Source organism: Erinaceus europaeus, chromosome 2 (assembly GCF_950295315.1).
Source record: "Erinaceus europaeus chromosome 2, mEriEur2.1, whole genome shotgun sequence".
NCBI classification, from domain to species: domain Eukaryota; kingdom Metazoa; phylum Chordata; class Mammalia; order Eulipotyphla; family Erinaceidae; genus Erinaceus; species Erinaceus europaeus.
In genome coordinates this window covers 183,857,884-183,871,736 of record NC_080163.1, presented here as the reverse complement: position 1 = coordinate 183,871,736, position 13,853 = coordinate 183,857,884, and the positions used below count along the sequence as shown (strand labels likewise).

Here is a 13,853-nt window from a genome sequence, read left to right as displayed (position 1 = left end):
TTTTTTTTTGAGAAGTCTGCAAATAACTTTACTGGGCACAGAGGCCTCCAGGTGTTGGGTTAGGTATTAAATATACCTCAAGTTCGAAATCATCAAATATCTAGTTGCAGTGTGCTGCTACAAATATGTTGTGAGGCGCTGGGCTGAGGAGGTGTTCAGGGACATGTAATTTGCTTTCTTCCTGACAGTGGTATAAAAACGGGGGTTGCGGAGAGGGCACGGGAGATGGTGCAGTGGGTAGAGCACAAGTGAGAGACCCTGCACCACCTGAGAACACCCAGGACAGTACTGAGGGAACTCCATGGAGGGTGGCTGCTGCTTCGGTATTTCTCCCTCTCAAAAAATATAGAAAGAACAAAAGCTGGAGCTGAGTGTATCATGCGTGTTTGAGGCTCTGAGTCGCTTCCATATAAAAACTATAAGGGCCAAGTGGTCCTGGAGGTGGCATAGTGCACAAAGTGTTGGGCTCTCAAACATGGTCAATCCCAAGTCTTGCATGTACCAGAGTGATGCTCTGGTTTTGTCTCTTTCTGTCTCACAAATAAACGAATGCATCAAAAAAAAAAAAAAAATGGAGACCAGGGAGATAGCAGAGTGGGTTATACAAAAGACTTCCATGCCTGAGGCGGTGAAGTTCCAGGTTCAGTCCCTGGGACCTCAATAAGCCAGAGCTGAGTTGTTCTGGTAAGAAAAGAACAAGAAGGAGGAACAGGAGCAGGAGCAGAAGAGGTAGTAGAAAAGGTAGCAGTAGAAGAAGGAGAAGGAGAAGAAGAAGGAGGAGGAGAAGGAGGATAAGAAGAGGAAGAGGAAGTAGAAGGAAAAGAAAAAAACAGGAAGTAAACAAACAAACAAAAAAAGGCCAAGACATCGGGGTAGACCTGACCAGAAGTAGCTAGCTGACCTCACTTTGCTTCAGTTTCTCCAACTATAAGAAAATGACTTTACCCATTCAATTGCCAGCAAGATTGGGGGAGAGAGACCTGTCAAGAAAGGCCCAGAAGGAGGGAACTATCTTGAGGGTTAGCAGGTATGTGTGTGGGGGATGGTGGCAGTCCCGGGAGGTGAGACTCATACCCTGCAGGTGGGAAGCCAGCCAGGGGCTTGAACTGGGATCCTTTTAAGCCAGTCCTTGCTCTTTTTAAATTTATTAAATTTATTTTATTTATAAAAAGGAAACATTGACAAAACCATAGGATAAGAGGGGTACAACTCCACATTCCCACCACCAGAACTCCATATCCCATCCCCTCCCCTGATGGCTTTCCTATTCTTTAACCCTCTGGGAGTATGGACCCAAGGTCATTGTGGGATGCAGAAGGTGGAAGGTTTGGCTTCTGTAATTGCTTCCCTGGTCCTTGCTCTTTGTGCCATGTGCGCTTAACCTGCTGTGCCACCGCCTGGCCCCTGGTATTTTTTGCATATTTTTTATTTAGTTACTAATATGAGAATGAGGACCAGAGCATCAACCTGGCATGTGCAATGCCAGGGATAAAACTCAGAAGTTTGTGTTCTCAGGCCTAATGTTCTAGCCACTATGCCACCTCCCAGGCTGCATCTTGGAACTGCTATTAGTCCAAATGGCATATGGATTCTTCCAGGAATTCATTTTTTAATCTCCCGAGCTGAGTGCAATTCCTGGGATAACTCCCTACATAGGCTGGTTTTGGATATCGAGTGAACTGGATTCTTTGTGCAGTCTGTTTGAACAGGGTGGCTGCACTCCTGAACCTTAATGTCCATATATGAACACTGCAGGCTAAGTCAGATCCTCCTCGAAGGTTTGATGACAGCATCAAACAAGCTAATAGGAAATCATAAACAAGCTAATGGGAGAAAAATAATATGTGAGGGGCCAGGAGTGGTGCACTGGGTTAAGTGCACACATTACAGTGCACAAAGGCTCAGGTTCCACCCCCTAGTTCCCATCCGCAGGGAGAAAGCTTCAGGAGTGGTGAAGCAGGGCTGCGAGTGTCTCTCTGTCTCTCTTCCTCTCTATCTCTCTCCCTTCTCAATTTCTCTCTGTATCTAGTAAATAATAAATAAATAAAGATTTTTAGAAAATGAATGAATCTTTGGTGTTCTTATAAAATAAATAAATAAAATACAATCTTTTAAAATCTTTCCTTATAGCTCAGCTTCCCCAGAGCCCCACCCTACTAGGGAAAGAGAGAGGCAGACTGGGAGTATGGACCGACCAGTCAACGCCCATGTTCAGCGGGGAAGCAATTACAGAAGCCAGACCTTCTACCTTCTGCAACCCTCAACGACCCTGGGTCCATGCTCCCAGAGGGATAGAGAATGGGAAAGCTATCGGGGGAGGGGGTGGGATATGGAGATTGGGCGGTGGGAATTGTGTGGAGTTGTACCCCTCCTACCCTATGGTTTTGTTAATTAATCCTTTCTTAAATAAAAAAAAAAAAGAAAAAAAATCTTTCCTTATAAAAAGAAAGAAAAATAATAAGTGGTCATTTATTTTATTTTCTAGCATCACATTTCATATATCAAACATTTTTATTTATTTTGCAGCTTTACATCCATGCTCTTGAATTTCACTGCCGGAGAACTGATTTTCATTCTTTATTCATATACATATATACATATACATACATATCTCCACAGTATCCTGTTTCCAATGGTACTTACATGTGGTACTGGGGTTTAAAACTTGGAACCCAGGTTCAAGCCCCCGGTCCCCACCTTCAGGGGGGGAAGCTTCACGAACAGTGAAACAGGGCTACAGGTGTCTGTCTCTTTCCCTCTCTATCTCCTCCTTCCCTCTCAATTTCTCTCTGTCCTATCCTATTAAAAAATTGGATAAAATCACTTAAGGCTTTTTTTTTTGTTTATTTTTTAAAAACTCTTTTTTCAAGTTTTTTATTCTTTTTAAAATTTCTTTATATTCCCTTTTGTTGCCCTTGCTGTTTCATTGTTGTATTTATTATTGTTGTTCTTATTGATGTCATCATTATTGGATAGGACAGAGAGAAATGGAGAGAGGAGGGGAAGACAGAGAGGGAGAGAGAAAGATAGACACCTGCTGACCTGCTTCACCGCCTGTGAAGCGACTCCCCTGCAGGTGGGCAGCCGGGGGCTCGAACTGGGATCCTCACACCGGTCCTTGGGCTTTGTGCCACGTTCGCTTAACTGGCTGTGGCCTGACTCCCATTAAGGCTTTTTTTTTTTTTTTGAGGTTGTATTTTGAGGTAGGAGAGCAAGAAAGAACCAGATATCACTCTGGTACATGTGATGCCAAGGGATTGAACTCAGGATCTCGTGCTTGAGAGTCTAATGCTTTATCCTCTGTACCACCTCCTGGACCATACAGGTTTTTAAATTTTTTTTTATCTTTTTATTAGTGAGACAAGTGAATAGTAAGGCACATCCCTTATCAATGAACTATCTCTGGGCCACAAGGGTGAATTTATTAGTTATTTATTTTATCTTGTTATTATTGATGTTGGTACATAAAAACTGTAAGAGTTTAAGAGTATAGTTTGACACCTATACTTGTGTAACATGTGTATATATAATTCACTGTCCCTGTCACCAGATGTGAATTTCTTTTGTATTATTATTATTTTTCCTTTGTTGGAGGGGTTTGATGGCTTTGTTATAGCTTTTTAAAATTTTATTTTATTAGTGATTTAATATTGATTTAAAAATTATGTGATAACAGGGGTATAAATCCACACCATTCCCACCAGTAGAGTTCTGTGTCCCTATTCCCTCCATTGGAAACTTCAGTACTTCTCCCAAGGTCACAGACATATGCTCACTGTTATTGATATAACTATCTGTATTTATACATCTTTGCCCATTTTTCCATCTGGTTCTGCATATATATGTATGTATATATATATATATATATATATATATTTTTTTTTTTTTTTTTTTTATAAACATGAGCACTGCTCAGTTCTGGTTTATGGTGGTATGGGAGACTGAACCTGGACCTTTGGAGCCTTAGGCATGAGAGTCTCTTTGCATAACCATTATGCTATCTACCCTGCCCTTGCCTTCTTTTCTTCCTTCCTTCCTTCCTTCCTTCCTTCCTTCCTTCCTTCCTTCCTTCCTTCCTTTTTTCTTTTTAGGTTTATTTGTTAATTGGATAGAGACAGCCAGAAATTGAGAGGGAAGGGGAGATAGAGAGGGAAAGAGAAATAGAGACACCTGCAGCCCTGATTTACCCCTGCAGATGGCGACCTGAGGCTTGAACTTGGTGCTTGCACATTGTAACATGTGTGCTCAGCCAGGTGCGCCACCACCCAGCCCCTCCTTCTCTGCTTTTCTAAGTCACACCTACACCTGTAACTACTTCTGAAGGTCCTTAGTTTTTTTTCCTCTTCTCTCTTCGGATCTTGATGGAATTGGAGTTCAGAGCCCTCTGTTAATCTTCCCCTTACATTTCCCCCCTCTGGAAGTACAGATCAAAATTTCTTATGGGGTGCAGAAAGTGGGAGTTCTGGCTTCTGGAATTGATTCTTCATATGTTATAGTTGTCACATAGGTACAATCTCTCATCTCCCCACCATAGGTGTCTGCAAGACACTCTCCCTCAACTTGGGTTCTGTTGGATCATCAGACCCTGGAAACCTAGCAACCCTCTCTCCCTTCCTTCTCCCTCCTACTCCAGAGTCTTTTGCTTTGGTCCAATGAACCACCAAATGTGACTTTAAAGTAAGGTCTATGGGTGTTAGTCTGTTAATTTCCTGATATTGATGGGGTTTTGTGATTATGTAGCGGAATGCTCCTGCTGTTAGGAAATAAAGGCTCTACTATTTGGATATTTAAAAAAATCATATCTGTCCTTTACTCTAAGAGGATTTAGAAGCAAATTATTTATGGGTTGTTGGAAAAGTCATGATGTATTTTTCTTTAATATTTATTTATTGGCACCAGGGTTATTGCTGGGGCTTGGTGCTTGCACTATGAAATATACTGCTCCCAGCAGCCATTTTTCTTTCTTTAACAGATAAGGATTTTAAATACTAGATAGGGAAGGGAGAAATTGAGAGAGGAGGGGGAGACAGGGAAATAGAGAGACACCTGCAGACCTGCTTCATTGCTCATGAAGTGTCTCCCCTGCAGGTGGAGAGCAGGGCCTCAAACCTGGGTCCTTGTGAGTGGTAATGTGTATGCTTAACCAGGTGCACCACTGCCTGCCACCCTGATGTATTTTCTTTTTAAAATTTTTTTATATTTATTTATTTATTCCCTTTTGTTGTCTTTGTTGTTTTATTGTTGTAGTTATTATTGATGTCGTCATTGTTGGATAGGACAGAGAGAAATGGAGAGAGGAGTGGAAGACAGAGTAGGGGTAAAGAAAGACACCTGCAGACCTGCTTCACCGCCTGTGAAGTGACTCCCTTGCAGGTGGGGAGCGGGGGGCGGGGTGTCAAACCCAGGGGCTCCAACCCGGATCCTTCCGCCGGTCCTTGAACTTTGCACCACATGTGCTTAACCCGCTGCGCTACCGCCGGACTCCCCACCCTGATGTATTTTCTATGCAAAAATGTCCTCAGTTTTCTGCCAATCCAATACATGTCTTAGTGTATAGTCCCAGTGTGTGCAGCCAGAGTGAGCACAGCTGCCTAGTGGTTTTTAGCAACTCGTGGTTATGCTAGCCTTGTCTACAAGCTTTTAACAATTTCTTTCCAGGAGAGTTTTTATAAGTTAATTAAAATTCCCTTAAAACTTTCAAGCTATACTTGTAAATTTAATACATTAGACCTTTCCATTTAAAAACCACAGGATAATTTAATAGACAAACCTTTCCAAAGGCTTATAATAAGTTGTATGGAATGTAAATTATAAACTTACAAATATGGTAGCTCTTATATCCCATTAATTGTTCTAATTAATTAATAAATTTATTTATTTATTTTCTCTTTCCCTAGTGGGGCAGGGTTCTGGGGAGGTGGGGTTCCAGGACACATTGATGAGGTTATCTGCCAAGGGAAGTCAGGTTGGCGTCATGTTAGCATCTGCAACTTGGTGGGCATTTCTTCCTTTTAGTTTACTGAATTTTAGGTATCTTCACACTTCACCCCTACAAGCCTATTTTTTTAAAACATTTTTTTCCTTTATTGGGGGATTAATGTTTTACAGTTGCCAGTAAATACAATAGTTTATACATGCATAACATTTCTCAGTTTTCCACATAACAATACAACTCCCACTAGATCCTCTGTCATCCTTTTCCAGGACCTGTACTCCCCCCCCACCCACCCGAGAGTCTTTTACTTTGGTGCCATACACCAACTCCAGTCCAGGTTCTGCTTAGTGTTTTCTCTTCTGGTCTTGTTTTTCAACTTCTGCCTGTGAATGAGATCATCCCATATTCACCCTTCTGTTTCTTTTTTTTTAAATTTCTTTATTGGGGAATTAATGCTTTACAGTTGACAGTAAATACAAGTTTGTACATGTATAACATCTCTCATTTTTCCACATAACAGTACAACCCCCATCCTTCTGTTTCTGACGTATTTCACTTAACATGGTTTGTTCAAGATCCATCCAAGATGGGCTGAAAACGGTGCAGTCACTATTTTTAATAGCTGAGTAGTATTCCATTGTATATAGACCACAACTTGCTCAGCCACTCATCTGGATACCTGGGTTGCTTCCAGGTTTTGGCTATTACAAATTGTGGTGCTATGAACATAGGTATAAAGAAATCTTTTTGGATGGGTGTACTGGGTTCCTTAGGATATATCCCCAGGGTTAATAGTTCTTTTTAATGTGAGTTTTTAATTTTATTTCTTCCATAGGGAGGAGAGAGAAAAGCCAAAGTATCACTCTAGCACGTGCGATGCCAGAGGTAGAATTCAGGACCTCAAAGCAGGGAGTCCAACACAACCACCCGTGTCACCTCCTGGGCTACTAATTGTTCTAATATTGTTTGTAAACAGTGAGATTAAAATTGATGATTTAATTGTGGGGTGGACAGAGAGAGTCATGGTACAATTTTGATACATGGGAACAAATGGGAGCGCGTGGTGAGGGAGAGCAGACTGCACCCCTGGATTCCATGTGCTGGCACAGAGCCTCAGCAATCACCTAGTGGTGTGGAAAGTAGAAAAGGGGCTGGGGGTAGACACCAAAGTGGTGATGCAAAGACACTCTCATGCCTGAGGCTCTCAAGTCCCAGGTTCGATGCCCTGCACCACCATAAGCCAGAGGTGTTCAGTGCTCTAGTAGAAACACACACACACAGACACAGACACAGACACACACACACAATCACAAATGGAAAAAAGTCCAAAAAGAAAGTTATCAACATTTTGAATATGAAAAAAAACATCTTGACTATGTTGTCTCTTTTCTCTCTTTATACCTGTCTTTCATTACTAAAAATATTTAAAAAAGTAAAGTAAAAAAGATTTTTAAAAGAAGTTCTGGGCTGGGAGATAGCTTAGTAGCTAGCATCATTGTCTCTGTATCTCTCTCTCTCAGTCACTGTGTCTTCATCAATAGATAAATATAATAATACAATAAAATATAAATACTTAAAATAAGACCTTGTGGCCTGGGAGGTGGTGCAGTGAACAAGCACAGGACTGTCAAGCATGAGGTCCTGACTTCAAACCCCAGCAGCACATATACCAGAGTGATATCTGGTTTTTTCTCTCTCTCTACTCCTATGTTTCTCATTAATAATGAAATAAAATCTTAAAAATAAATAAATGAAATAAAATAAAAGCTTGGGCTTAGGGGCTATCTTAGGAGTTCTGCCAAAGACTTTTATGCCTCTGGCTTCAAGAACCCAGTTTCACTCCCTGGCACCACCATTAGCTTTAGCTTAACAGTGTTCTAGTGTTTATGTGGGTGCTTTTCTCCCTGGATCTGTGTGAGGACAAGAAAATGAAGACACTATTCAGAGAAACTTGGAGCCATTTGGTTGGCTTTAGTCCCCGGTATCGAACAGGCCATGGCCAGTGTGCTGCTATGTTCCATCGCTGGGGAGCCAGAGACGACCCGAACTGCCCCTGCGGCTACAGACAGACTATGACCCACATAGTCAACGACTGCCACCTCTCCAGATTCAAAGGAGGTCTCAAAACTTTACATCAGGCTCAACCTTACGCTGTTGACTGGCTACGGAAGAAGGGCAAATGCTAGAAGTCCCCGGTAAGATGCACTCTGCTGCATGTCCACAAGGCGGCGACATAACACAGCAGGGCCCCTGCTAGGCAGGCAGGCTTTGCTGCGCTAGACCGCCCCTTGGTCTGAACTAAGTGTTCATTTGGGCAGGGTGTCTGCAGTCTGTTCACAGGATCTGCTCTTGGAAGCTTCCTTCCCGGGAGCTAGAGAGAGGCAGGAGACAGGGGTCAGTGGGCAGAGCACCAGGTTGTGTGGCTGAGGAACCAGGCTCCCTGGTATAGTGGTTTGGCCACAGACACACAGTGGTCCCGGAACTCTGCCTTTGGCCCCCCTCTCTCTGTCCCGTGGGTCAGCCCCCTTCTGCCTCCTGCTCTGCTCAAAGCCCTAAGGGGAAATAAGTAATTTGAGCACCTGTGCTGGGGGGCTGGGCTGTGAGGACACTGCCGCCGCTGTCGTTCCCAGACTTCCGTGCACAGAGGACCAGGGTTGGAGCCCCTTTCCCAACCTGCAGAGGAAGGAGAGGTGAGGCAGGTCTTTGGGGGTCATCACTCTTTCTCTCCACATGTCTAGCTCCCCTCGCCTCTCAACTTCTCAGTGTACTTTACAATCAAGGAAAAGATCAAACGGGAGTGGGTGGGGTAGGGAAAGCCGCCAGCAACTATGGATTCCTACTGCTGGCACAGAGCTTCAGCAATCAGCCTAGTGTTAAGGAAAGTAGAAAATGGGGCGGGGGGGGGGGGGAGATGCCAAAATGGTGATGCAAAGACACTCTCATGCCTGAGGCTCTGAAGTCCCAGGTTCAATGCCCTGCACCACCCACTATAAGCAGAGGTGTTCAGCGCTCTGATAGAAATATTTACACAGGGGTCCCGCGGTAGTGCATGTGGCACAAAGTGCAAGAACCGGCGTAAGGGTCCCGGTTCGAGCCCCAAGCTCTCCACCTACAGGGGGGGTCACTTTACAAGCTATGAAACAGGTCTTTATTCCCCACTCTCTGTCTTCCCCTCCTCTCTCCATTTCTCTCTGTCCTATCCAACAACAAAATCAATAACAACAACAATAATAATCTCAACCATAAAAACAACCAGGGCAACAAAGGGAAGAAAATTAGCCTACAGGATCAGTGGATTCATGGTGTAGGCACCGAGCCCCTGGAGGCCAAAAAAGAGAGAGAGAGAGAGAGAGAAACACAAAATACATCTACAATCACAAATGGCAAAAAGTACAGACAAGTTAAAAAAAACAGACAATGGGGGAAAGCACATATGCAGGAACTCTCACAGGTGGTGCTGGTAGAATTAAGGACAAGGCTGGGGCTTGTGATGGGGCCAGCCATCAGAAAGTGCGTCAAAGTTTCCAAGCTGTGCACAGTCACTGGGGCCAGGGTGGAGGTCACAGCAGCAGGAATCCTTTTGGGGGTTCATTCCCTTGCAGCTGTTGACTCAGGAAGGCTTTGAGCTGTCCCCCTCATTGACACAAAGGAACCTGGGTTCCCAGGTCGTTGGTGAGTGCACGGGGCCCTGGATGGTGATGTCTGATTTCCTCTGACCTTTGTCTGAGCAAGACATGCTCTGAATCTCTCTTTATTTCTGTCTCTCTGTTTCTCACAGTTGGTGTGTGGCACTAAACATCTTGAAAATGTTTCAGGCAAAATTAATGCCAATTTGAAAAAATTCAGAGAGAGAGAGAGGACAGGGAGTGGGTGGTGGCACTAAGGGAAATCTCCTTGGTTTGGGGGTTGCTCAGTGCTAGGAACATGGAAATCCATATGGCAGGAGCAGAGCTTTGGGCGGTACCAGGGGACTTGAGTCAAGGTCTCCTCTTTGGCCAGGGATCTGGGGAGTTTGCTTTTGCCATGCTGCACAGGAAGTCACTCTTTTCTACAGGGGGAGAACAGGTTTGTGTATTTAGCCAAGTGAATCAGTGAGGGGGTCAAAACAGTTAGGCCTGGGAAGGGCAGGGAATCAGATTGGGGCCATCAGGTATAAGAATCACTGTCCTGCATTGAGCCATGTGGCAGGCTGCTCCATTCTTGGCCTGAATCAACTGTCTGTGGGCTCAGGTTGAAAGATGACCTTGGGGGCTAGGGAGCCAGCTTAATGGTTATGTAAACAGCTTTCGTGCCTGAGGGTTCAAGGTGTCAGGTTGAATCCCCAGCTCTCCAGATTAAGTCTGAGGTGGGCGGTAATCTGCTCTCACTCTTAAATAGACTATACATTTTTGATGTCACCAGAGGCTTGCTGTGCCCTGTGTCGTGGTGTTGCAGGAACCTCAGAGCTTCAGGGATGAGAGTTTCTTTGCATCACCATTATGATGTCTACCCCTGCCCATCTCCCTCTCTCTGTATCTTTCTGTATCTCTAGCTCTCATTACTAAACATAACAATAAAATGAAATATGATAAAATACTGAGTAAAAAAGGAGAGCTTGGGTAGAAGTGCATGAGTGCCCTGTAGTTATCATCCTCCTCTCTTTAAACCTGTCTCTCATTACTAAAAATATTAAGAAAGTAAATTAAAAGGAATATATATATAATATTTATTTATTTATTATTCCCTTTTGTTGCCCTTATTATTTTATTGTTGTTGTTGCTGATGTTGTCATTGTTGGATAAGACAGAGAGGAATGGCAAGAGGAGGGGAAGACAGAGAGGGGGAGAGAAAGACACCTGAAGACCTGCTTCACCGCTTGTGAATCCCCCTGCAGGTGGGGAGCCGGGGGCTCAAACCAGGATCCTTATGCCGGTCATTGCACTTCGCACCATGTGGCTAGACCAACTGCACTACCACCTGACTCTCAAAAGGAAAATATTTTAAAGAGAAACCCTGGACTGGGAGACAGCTTAGTACCTAGCATCATTCTCTCTCTCTCAGTAGCAAAATATAATAATACAATAAAATAGAAGTATTTAGAAGAATATCTTGTGCTCAGAAGGTATCTTAGGAGTTAAGCCAATCACTTTTATCCCTTTGGTCTCAAGAACCCAGTATCAACCCCAGGACCACGATTTTTTTTAGCTGAGCAGTGTTCTGGTGTTTCTCTGTGTGCTTTTCTCACTGGGTCTGTGTCAAGAGAAGAAAATGAAGAGAAGTAGGAGAAATACGGGAGCCCTTTGGTTGGCTCTTTTCTCCCGTCAGGTGCATTCTGCTCCGTGTCCACAAGGTGGCGACATAACTCAGCAGGGCCCATGCTGTGCGTGGGGGCCTTGCTGCCACTGGAATAAATAAATGCCTGTTGGTCTGGCCTAATTGTTCATTTGGGCAGGGTGTTTGCAGTCTGCTCACAGGTTGTGTTCTTGGAGGTTTGTTACCCAGGGGCTAGAGAGAGGCAGGAGACAGGCTTCACTGGGCAGAGCACTGGACTTGTGTGGCTGAGGAACCAGTTCCCCTGGCCTAGTGCTGTGGCCACAGAGACAGAAGGGTCCTGGAGCTCTGCCTTTGCTCCCCCTCTGTCTGTGACATGGGTCAGTCCCTTTCTCTTCCCTGCACAGGAAATAAGCGATTTGAGCACCTGTGCTGGGGTGCTGGGCAGTGATGAACCTGCTGGAGTTCCCAGACTTCCACGCACATGGACCAGGCTTGGAGCCCCGTTCTCCACCTGCAGGATGAGGAGAGGCTAGGCAGGTCTGGGGGGGGGGTTTACCCATGGCACAGAGAGAGGGGGAGCAAAAGCTGATCTCCAGGACCCTTCTGTTTATGAGGCTACCCCACCAGGCCAGGAATCCTGGCACCTAGGTCATGCAAGCCCAGCAATGACCCTGCTGTGTTAGGTCTCCACCTTGTGGACATAGAGCAGAATGCACCTTATGGGAGAATAGCCAGCCAAAGCGCACCCGTATTTCTCCTAATATTCTTTTCATTTTCTTTCTTTCGTTTTATTTATTTATTTATTTATTTATTTATTTATTTATTTATTTATTTATTTGATTCCAGGGTTATTGCAGGGTCTCGCTGTCTGCACTATGAATCCACTGCTCCTAGAGGGTATGTTTTTCTTTTTGTTGCCATTGTTATCATTGTTATTGCTGCTGTTGTTGGATAGGACAGAGAGTAATCAAGAGAGGAGGGGAAGACTGAGACGGAGAGAGAGACTATAGACAGCTGCAGATCTGTTTCATCGCTTGGGAAGCGACCCACCTGCAGGTGGGGAAGCAGGAGCTTGAACTAGGATCCTTACACTGGTCCTTGCGCTTTGAGCCATGTGTGCTTAACCTGCTGAGCTACCGCCTGCCCCCCTTAATTTTGTATCCCTGACATTGATCCAGGGAGAAAAGCACAAAGAGAAACACCAGAACACTGCTCAGCTCAAGCTAATGGTGGTGGTGTGGATTGAAACTGGGTTCTTGAAGCCACAAGCATGAAAGTCTTTGGCAGAACTCCTAAGGTGGCTCACAGGCCTAAGCTCTTCTTATTGTTAATATTTGTGTTTTATTGAGTTATTATATTTAGTTATGGAGTTAGATGATTATGATGCTAGTTAGTAAGCTGTCTTACAACCCAGTTCTTCATTTAAAAATACTTAAAATATTTTTTTACTATATTTACTTATTTGTTGGATAGAGACAGCCTGAAATTGACAGGAATGGGTTGGTCAGTACAGAGGGAGAGAGACAGAGAGACACCAGCAGCCCTGCTTCACCACTCATGAGCCTTCCTCCCTCAGGTGGAGGTGACTAGGGGCTTGAATCCAGTTCTTGCACTGTAACAAGTACACTGAACCAGGTGGGCCACCACCTGCCCCCTATAATACTTTTATTTTACTTTATCTTATTTATATTTTGAGTAATGAGAGATAGGATTAAAAAGAGCAAGATGATAATAACTAGGCAGTCACTTCCACCGAAGCTCTCCTTTTTAATTTATTGTTTTATCATATTTTACTTCATTGTTATGCTTTGTAAGGAGAGTTAGAGATACAGAGAGAAAGTTACAGGGAGAGTGATGTCTGATTCATTCACAGGTGATCATCAGTCTGCCTTCCCTCCCCTCCCTTGAAATAATTTTTTGCCAAAGACACTTGTAGGTGGTGGGATGATGACTCTCCTACACCAGACAGCCTTTCCAATCCCTCCAAAGTATATTTTTATTAGCTCTCACATAGTCAGTCAGTACAGTTTTAAGCAAATTTAGTGTCGTGTGTGTGTGTCTCTCTCTCTGTGTCTCTGTGTGTGCACACGCATGTGATACGTGCTTACCTGAGACTTCCTTTCCTAAGGACAAAGCCATGATTTTAATCCAGAGTCAAGGGCAGGCCAGTGAAATAACTGACTTGGACAGTGTGCTGCTCTTCTGGGCTATGGTCTCTTTGATTCTCTCTCTCTCTCTCTCCTCTGTCTCTATAAAAGAAAAGCATAGTATCACCAAATCACTCCTTTCAAACGTCCATTTGTGGGCTGGCAAAATAGCTCCCCCGATAGTGCACTTATTGCACTGAAGAGAGGCAACTTGCAGGACTATGTTCCTAGTGAGATGTGAGACAGAACAACGTGGAAGTGGAAGGAGCATTCAGACGTCCTTGAGAGTGCTGGAGTCTGTGTGCAGACACACTGGTCAGCGTGTTCGGAGTGTTGCGGTAGGGGCTTCCGCGAGGAGTTGTTTTCTGCAACAGCGACTGAAGGTAGTGAAGTGAGCGCCACCCTCAGGGCTTCTCTCTGTTTTTAATTAGAAACAACTAGGCTGTGAGGTTCAGAGGGCGTCGCTCCACACCACACCCTCCACCAGAGTTCTTTGTTCCCAGCCTCACACCTCCCAA

General features: G+C 44.3%; 2 long non-coding RNA genes across 2 annotated transcripts in view; one reads left to right on the top strand and one right to left on the bottom strand.

Moving 5' to 3' along the window:
- Positions 1–13,853, bottom strand: part of LOC132536800 (uncharacterized) — a 60,925-nt gene that overhangs the window by 33,425 nt on the left and 13,647 nt on the right. The window lies entirely within an intron of this gene.
- LOC132536799 (uncharacterized) overlaps positions 8,337–13,853 on the top strand; it is a 38,995-nt gene continuing 33,478 nt past the window's right edge. The window contains exons 1-2 of the long non-coding RNA XR_009548335.1: positions 8,337–8,625; positions 12,035–12,085. This is a non-coding gene — a long non-coding RNA (uncharacterized LOC132536799). The remainder of the gene's footprint in view (positions 8,626–12,034; positions 12,086–13,853) is intronic.